Source organism: Cervus canadensis, chromosome 4, assembly GCF_019320065.1.
Source record: "Cervus canadensis isolate Bull #8, Minnesota chromosome 4, ASM1932006v1, whole genome shotgun sequence".
Lineage (NCBI taxonomy): Eukaryota > Metazoa > Chordata > Mammalia > Artiodactyla > Cervidae > Cervus > Cervus canadensis.
In genome coordinates, this window is record NC_057389.1 from 64,523,088 (window position 1) to 64,531,112 (window position 8,025).

Sequence of the window (8,025 nt, forward strand, 5' to 3'; positions counted from 1 at the left end):
TGGCACTTTTAAGTTCCTGACAGTTATCTTTCTGTGTTCCCTTTAAGCCTCGACATGCACAGATATCCCCTGGAGAATTGTTGGGGTTGATTGTTTTACTTTAATTTTGCCTCAAAAATGGAAGCCCTTTTGGGGGGCTGTAGATTCAGACCTTTCTTCACCTGAGGAAAATTTTCTTCTGTTACATTGTGGAATATGGTTCTGTTTAGGAACACCAGTGTTCTGTCTTATCTATTTTTACCCCTCTGCCTCCTGGCAAAAGTGATCAAACTAGTGGCCACATGAGTTTGAATCGCTGTAATGTTGATTCTGATCTGTACCACATGTGATGATAGTTTTGTGCTGTCATTAGCTGACAGGCTTTGCTCTGCCAACCTTTTGATCTGAGTCTCTCATCTTACTTAGCATTTCATCTTTCATCATTTTTCTATAAAATCGCTGACTTCTTTCTTTTCTTTGAGATTATACAGGAAGTTTGTCTTCTGTTTTGTGGAGTAGATCTCTGGGCCACATATGTCCCTGTCTTGGCTTTCTGTTCATCCCAAAAACTTAAACAGCCCCTTCAGGGCTTCCCTGGTGGCTCAGTGGTTAAAAATCCACCTGCCAATGCAGGAGACATGGGTTTAGTCCCTGGTCTGGGAAGATCCCACGTGCTTCAGAGCAACTAAGCCCATGCATCACAACTATTGGGCCTTTACTCTAGAACCTGTGTTCCACAAGAGAAGCCACTGCAATGAGAAGTCTGTGCACCACAACTAGAGAGCAGCACCCACTCTCCACAACTAGAGAAAGCCCGCACACAACAACAAAGACCTAGCACAGCTGAAAGTAAATAAATAAAATTACATATATTAAAAAAACGAAACAGCCCCTTCAGGTATGGCTGTATCCAGCTTCTGACTAGAGCTCAAGGACTGCTTTGGGACACCTCCCCGTGGTCTGCAGAATAATGGCCCCAAAGATGTTCCTGTCTGGTCCCAGGATCTGTACACATGTCACCACACACAGAAGAGGGGCCTTGGCAGGGAGGATTAAGTTAAGGTCCCTGAGATGGGGACAACCCTGGGTTTCCTGGGGGCCCAGTGTCATCACAGGGTCCTTTTAAGAGGGAGGTGGGAGGGTCAGAGGCAGAGAGAGATGGGAGATGCTGGGCTGCTGGTTGTGATGAAGGGAGGGGCCGTGAGCCAAGGATGTGGTCATCTCTAGAAGCTGGAAACGGGGGTAGCTGGTGCTTCCCAGGAGCCTCTGGAGGGACCAGCCCTGCCCACACCTGGATTTAGTCCTGTGAGGCCTCTGACCTCCAGGGCTGCGTCCTTCTAAACATTGGAAAAAAAAAAGTGAAAGTGAAGTCACTCAGTTGTGTCCAACTCTGCGATCCCATGGACTGTAGCCTACCAGGCTCCTCCGTCCATGGGATTTTCCAGGCAAGAATACTGGAGCGGGTTGTCATTTCTTTCTTCAGATCTTCCCGACCCAGGGAATGAACCTGGGTCTCCCGCATTGTAGGCAGAGGCTTTACCGTCTGAGTGCATTGGAACAAGAAACTAAAGCCCTGGATTGCAGGAAGTGCCCCCATGCTTGGGGAAAGGTGAGTCTGGCTCTTGCCCTAAGCCGAGGCAGGGAGAAGCTTCCTTAGCTGCAAATAGCTCCCTCACCCCCCGAATACACTCTCCCATTGGGCGGCCCTCAGAGGCCAGGCCAGCTGAGGGGTCTCTCTTCGGCCCTGGAAGTTACCTCCAGCTCCCCACAACCACTGTTACAGGGCAACAGGCTCCCGGCTGTGCCCCCGCCCTATTCTGCAGATCCGGGTGTGTCCTGGGCAGTGGGCTGGATGCTAGAGGCTGGTGCGGGGGCAGGGCAGCATTTGACCTTGCAGACTGGACGTTGAGGGACCAGCCAAGTGGCGGGGAGTGGGGGGAGCTGGGGACCATGGGGGCCGTGGGCCAGCCGGCAGCATCCATCTCCCAGGCCAATCAGCGCTCCCCAGCAGATCCATGCGGGTCGATGCAAAATTAATTAGAGTAATCAACTTGGCCGCAGCATGGAGAGCAGCCACACAGGTTTAGGCCACTAATTGGTGGGAGCTGACAGTGTGTCCCCTGTGTCTTCAAGGTATTAACACTCCTCCCCTCTCCATAGATTAATTACCTTTTTGCATCTTGTTCCTCATTCGTTGATCCTGGACCGGTCCTTCCTGGGGAGGAGGAATGGGGGTGGTGGAAGAGGGAACAGCATAGTGGACTCTGGGCTCCCCGTGTCCCTTCCCCAAATGTGGGGAGAGACTGAGGCCCAGAGGGTAGCAGAAGGCTACATCCAAGGCAGAAAGTGAAGCCCCTGAGAACCAACCAGGCCTGGAAGCAGTGGCCTGAAGCCCTGTTGGATGTGGGACTCAATGGGGACAGTGTCCACATATCCATCTGTCCATCTGGTCATCCATCCATGTGTATGATCATCCATCCATTCATCCCCCACCCATCCATCCATCTGCCATCCATCCACCCATCCATCCATCCATCCCCCACCCATCCATCTATCCACCATCCATCCATCCATCCATTCACTATTCATCCATCCATCTACCTCATCCATCCATCCCTCCATCCACCATCCATCCACCATCCATCCATCCATCCATCCACTGCTCATACATTAATCATCCCTCTATCCATTCTTTCATCCATCCACCCAACCATAGACTTATTCATTCCTTCATCCATCCACTCAATCACCTAGTTATCCATCCATCATTCATTAATTCATTCATCCTCCCAAATATCCATCATCCACCCACAGACTCATCCACCCATTCATTTATCTATCCATCCATTCATCCACCATCTATAATATGTTCTTCTATCCATCCATCCATCTGCCCATCCATCCACTCATCTATTAATATATCATCCATCATCCATCCATAGGCCCATCCATTCTTCCATCTATCCATAGACTCATCCATCCATCCAGTCATCTTTATATGTACCATCTATAATATGCTTTTCTATCCATCCATCCATTCATCTACTAATACATCACCCATTATCCATCCATAGGCCCATCCACTCATTCATCCATCTATAGACTCATCAATCCATTCATTCATCTACCCAGCCAGCCAGTCAGGCTTACCTTCACCCTCTATAATATGCTCTTGTATCCAGCCAGCCAGCCATCTGTCCATTTATCCATTCATCTATTAATACATCACCCATCATCCATCCTTAGGCCCACAGATTTATCTGTCATCCATCATCCATCGTCCTCCTATCCTTCCATCTGTCCATTCCTCCATCTACCCAACCATTTGTTGCCATATTGATGTCAGCACTTCTTCACATACCTAGTCTGCCTACATATTCACTTGCCCATCATGGCTTCATTCATTCCTTCATCCATTCATCCTCCTACCACCTAGATATTCATCCATTCCACTGTCTACCTGTGAATTCCCTTCCCTATCCTGTCACAATGTCACACTTAATTGACTGCCTATATGCCAGGCCCTATTCTAAGACCTTCCTGTGTTTTCTCTCATCTAGCCTCCACCACCCTTCTATGCTTTGAGCCGTCTATCCACTCACCTGTGTCCCCATCAATATGTCTGCCTCCCCATCTTCCCATCAACATTTAGCTGGCCCTTCAGTGCAGGGGTGACTCAGAGCTGGGAAGGGACCCTCAGTCCTCTGCCCAGGGAAGGATGAGATGCAAAGACCTGGAGATGGAATCTGAGTGGTGGGCATGAGGCAGGGGAGACGAGGTGGATGTCTCAACCAGAAAAGAGTCTTCAGATCTGGGCTCAGGAAGATGCTCTGCTCTTGGGAACAATAGCACACCAGCAGTACATTTTATTTCTTTTTTCTCCTTTTCTTTTTTTGTATGTGGCTTGTTGGACTTAGCTTCCTGACCAGGGATGGAACCCATGCCCCTTGCAGTGAAAGCATGGATAACCACTGGACAGACAGGGAAGTCCCAGTACATTTTAAATTCTGAGCATGTTTATTATATGCAGTGGCAAATGATATTTCAGCCACAGCAGATAGAACAGAGCAAAAAGACCACCATCTCAGTCTCCCTCCCAAGGGATATGCATTACTGGGGTCAGGGGTCTCCTTGCAGACACAGGCTGGGATTGTGCAAGTGTGTGTGTCACCCACACATGTCTCGGTTGATGCTCTAACTTCACAATTTTCCCTGGACCCCTGCTTCACACGGGCACTTAGAGATGTGCAGTGTCTAGACTGAGCAGTCTCCTTTCTCGGGCTATTCAGGTTTATTTTGGTTCTTGGCAGCAGCCCACCCTGATGCAATGGGCAAAAACCACAATGAAGAAATTCCCATAAGAGGAAATGCAAATAACCAATAATGTGAAAAACCAGAATTCACGAATTAGAACCACAGCGTTCCGATGTGGTAGGATTCTGTTCACATAACAAGTGGTCATTTGTTAAAATGCATCAAACTACAGACCAAGATCTGAGCATTTCACAGCAAATACATTTACCTCATTTTTTCCCCATTAAAAATGTTTTTGTATTGTAGTAAAATCTACATGACATAAAACTCACCATCTTAACCATTTTTGAGTGCACAGCTCAGTGGCATTAAGCACATTCACATTGTCATGCAACCATCCCCACCATCATCGTCCCAAACTAAAGCTCTGTTCCCATGAAACACTGACTCCTCCTATGTTCCCCCAGCCCCTGGCCCCACCATCTACTTCGGTCTCTGTGGATCTGACTCTCCAGGGACCTCCTGTGAGTGGAATCAGCTTTCTGTGTCTGCTTCTCTCACTGAGCATCACGTCCTCAAGATTCATCCAGGTTGTAGCAGGTGTCAGAATCTCTATCTTTTCTAAGACTAAGTAATATTCCACTCCATAGATGGACCATATTGTGTTTATCCATCATCCATCAGTGGACATTTACATTGTTCCCACCTATGGCTCCTGTTAATCCTGCTGCTGTGAATAAGTGTGCACTTGTTTCAATAGCTCTTTCCAATTCTTTTGGGTGTATATCTAGAAGTGGAATTGCTGATCAGTATACAAATAACTGAAATGTATACCTCAACATTTCAAGGGTTAAAAAATAACAACTCCCATGGCTGGCGTGGATGATGGCAAATGTACCTGCTGGGATAAAACTAAAGGATGTGCATTTGGTAATGGTGCTTTGAAGATGATTTGAAAAAATGTATCATCAGGGCCTTAATATTTGTCTCATGGTCTCTGACAAGCAACTCCTTTACACTGAGAGTGTCCTAAAGGAAAACTCCACGGTGTGTTCAAGTGTCTAAATTCAAGGATGCTCACAGCTGTCCTGTGTCCAACAGAAAAAAATTGGAAACCACCTAAGTGTTCAAAACAAGACAATTTGCTCAACAAATAATGATAGGGCTTCCCTGGTGGTCCAGTGGTTAAGAATCCACCTGCCAATGCAGGGGACACAGGTTTGATCCCTGCTGCAGGAAGATTCCATATGCAGAGGAGCAATTAAACCCATGCTCCACAACTACTGACCCCATGCTTCACAACAGGAGAAGCCACTGCAATGACAAGCCCAATCAGTGCAACCAGAGAGTAGCCCCAAGTTGCTTAAACTAGAGAAAACTCACCTGCAGCAACAAAGACCCAACACAGCCAAAAATAAATAAATCTTTAATGAATAAATTTATGATGATATATCTGTGTCCCAGTATTTAAGGTGACAACTACTGAGTATTTACTTAGGAAAACGTTCACATACTCTTGTAAACTGACAAGAGAGGAGTGTCTTGGATGAACTACACGCAGAAAGAAAAGATTCCCATTAACAGGAAAAAGGGTGAAAGGTCACACACAAATGTTTCAGGGCAGATGCTACAACAGTAGGAAGAGGTGTGAGTGTTCTCGGGTCCATGTAACAAAAGTCGCACAAACTGGGTGGCTTAAAACAACACTATTGATTCTCTCCTGGTTCTGGAGGCCTGACTCCGAGATCCTGGTGTCAGAGGGCTGATGCCTTTTGGAAGTTCTGCAGGAAAAACCCAGCCTCTTTCCCCAGCTCCTGGTGTTGCTGGCAGCCCTTGTCTTGTGGCCGCATAACTCCAGTCTCTGCTTCTCCTCTTCACATCACCTTATTCCTTGTATGTTTCTCTGTCTTTTTCTGCCACACCCTAAATCCAGAATGATGTCATCTCAAGATTCTTTCTTTTTTTTAGCATCACAAATCTGTTCAATAACAAGGTAGAATCTGGGGTTAGCTTGTGTAGCCGAGACTGGATCATCAGCCTCCGGAGTGCTCGAGTTTCTGGCCCTTGGAGTGTATAGAGGGTTTGGTGTGTCTATGCGGTGTTCCTGGGGCCTTGCTGAAATGCCTGTACACCTCTCAGCCCTGGGGAGGACCAGAGAGGAAGACAGGGCCACAGCCCCTGGGGGAGTCCACGGCTAGCTGGCCAAAGGTGAGGATCTTGCCCCGGCTTTGAGGATGCAACTCTGGGCACAGAGCTCACACCTTCAGTTTGGGCACCTCCTAGACACACTCACCATCGGTTACAGCCCCCACGACCACAGCTGTTTTGCCTGTCCAGGCCGGAAGCTTCATCTTCTCTATCATCTGGAAAAGGGACCAAGGTGGACGGCTGGTGCAGCTCACAAACTATCTCTTCGGTACAACTTGACTGAGAATGGAGGTGCTTGGTCTGGCCAGAAACCTGTTCAGCTTGACCAACAGCCTTTGATAGGCATCCTAGCTCTTGGGCTCCTTGCAACAAACCTTGTGGTCCTTGTTATGGTGGATGTCAACCCCCATGACGGCACTTCCTCAGTCAGGTCTGGAAAGCATCTCAAGACTCTATCTTAGATAGAGTCTTAGATATTTTAGATATCTTAGATAGATATCTATTATATCCACAAAGACCCTATTTCCAAAGAAGGTCCCATTCTGAGGTTGTGGTGAACATGAATTTGGGTGGGGGGTGGCAATGCTATATTCAACCTGTGACAGATGGACAAGGCAACTTTTCTTTCATTTTCTCTCCCTTTTATCAGGATTGTCTTAAATGACTGAGCACCGAAAAATGGATGCCTTTGAACTGTGGTGCTGGAGAAGACTCTTGAGAGTCCCTTGGACTGCAAGGAGATCAAACCAGTCAATCCTAAAGGAAATCAATCCTGAATATTCACTGGAAGGACTGATGCTGAAGCTGAAGCTCCAATACTTTGGCCACCTGATGCAAAGAGCTGACTCACTGGAAAACACCCTGATGCTGGGAAACATTGAAGGCAGGAGAAAGGGACAACAGAGGATGAGCTGGTTGGATGGCATCACCGACTCAATGGACATGAACTTGAGCAAACTCCAGGAGACAGTGAAGGACAGAGAAGCCTGGCGTGCTGCAGTCCATGGGGTCACAAAGAGTTGAACAGGACTGAATGATTGAACAACAAATGAAAATAAAGCCTACGTTATTTTAATATATGAAACAATATCTCAGGGAGTTCCCTGGTGGCCAGTGGTTAGGATTCAGAGCTTTCACTGCCAGGGCCCAGGTTCCAGCTCTGGTCAGTGAACTGAAATCCTGCAAGCCATGCAGTGTGGCCAATAAAAAAAAGGAAAGAAAAAAAAAACTATATCACAGATTTGATGTTCTGTTGAAACAGAGCTGAGGAATGGATTGTGGCTTCTGGGCAAATGGGGTTCCAGATGAAGGTTGCTTTTCTGGGGTGATGGCTGGTCTTTGTAGTACTTTTGATTTCTGCACTTAATAGCCCCTAAGTATGGAACCTCACTTGTTGACTTTGGGTCTACACTGTTTGCCTCTTCCCTTACTGTTACTTCTCAGCACATGCAGATACATCTCCCCTTGAACTCGCAGCCTGGAAACAAGAACTGGAATTTTGTCATAATTGTTGGTGACTAAGAGTCACTAGGACCTGAGTGAGTCTCTTTTGGACAAACATGCCTGTGTGTTCATGTTGGGATATTATGGGTACTGCGTTTGTGTTCTGGAGACTGAGCAGGTCCTTCCCCATTTCGGGCTCCT

General features: G+C 47.2%; 1 pseudogene; it reads right to left on the minus strand.

Annotated features, from left to right (window-relative positions):
• Nucleotides 1-6,266: 6,266 nt before the first annotated feature.
• Nucleotides 6,267-6,791, minus strand: LOC122440841 (annotated as a pseudogene).
• Nucleotides 6,792-8,025: the final 1,234 nt, after the last annotated feature.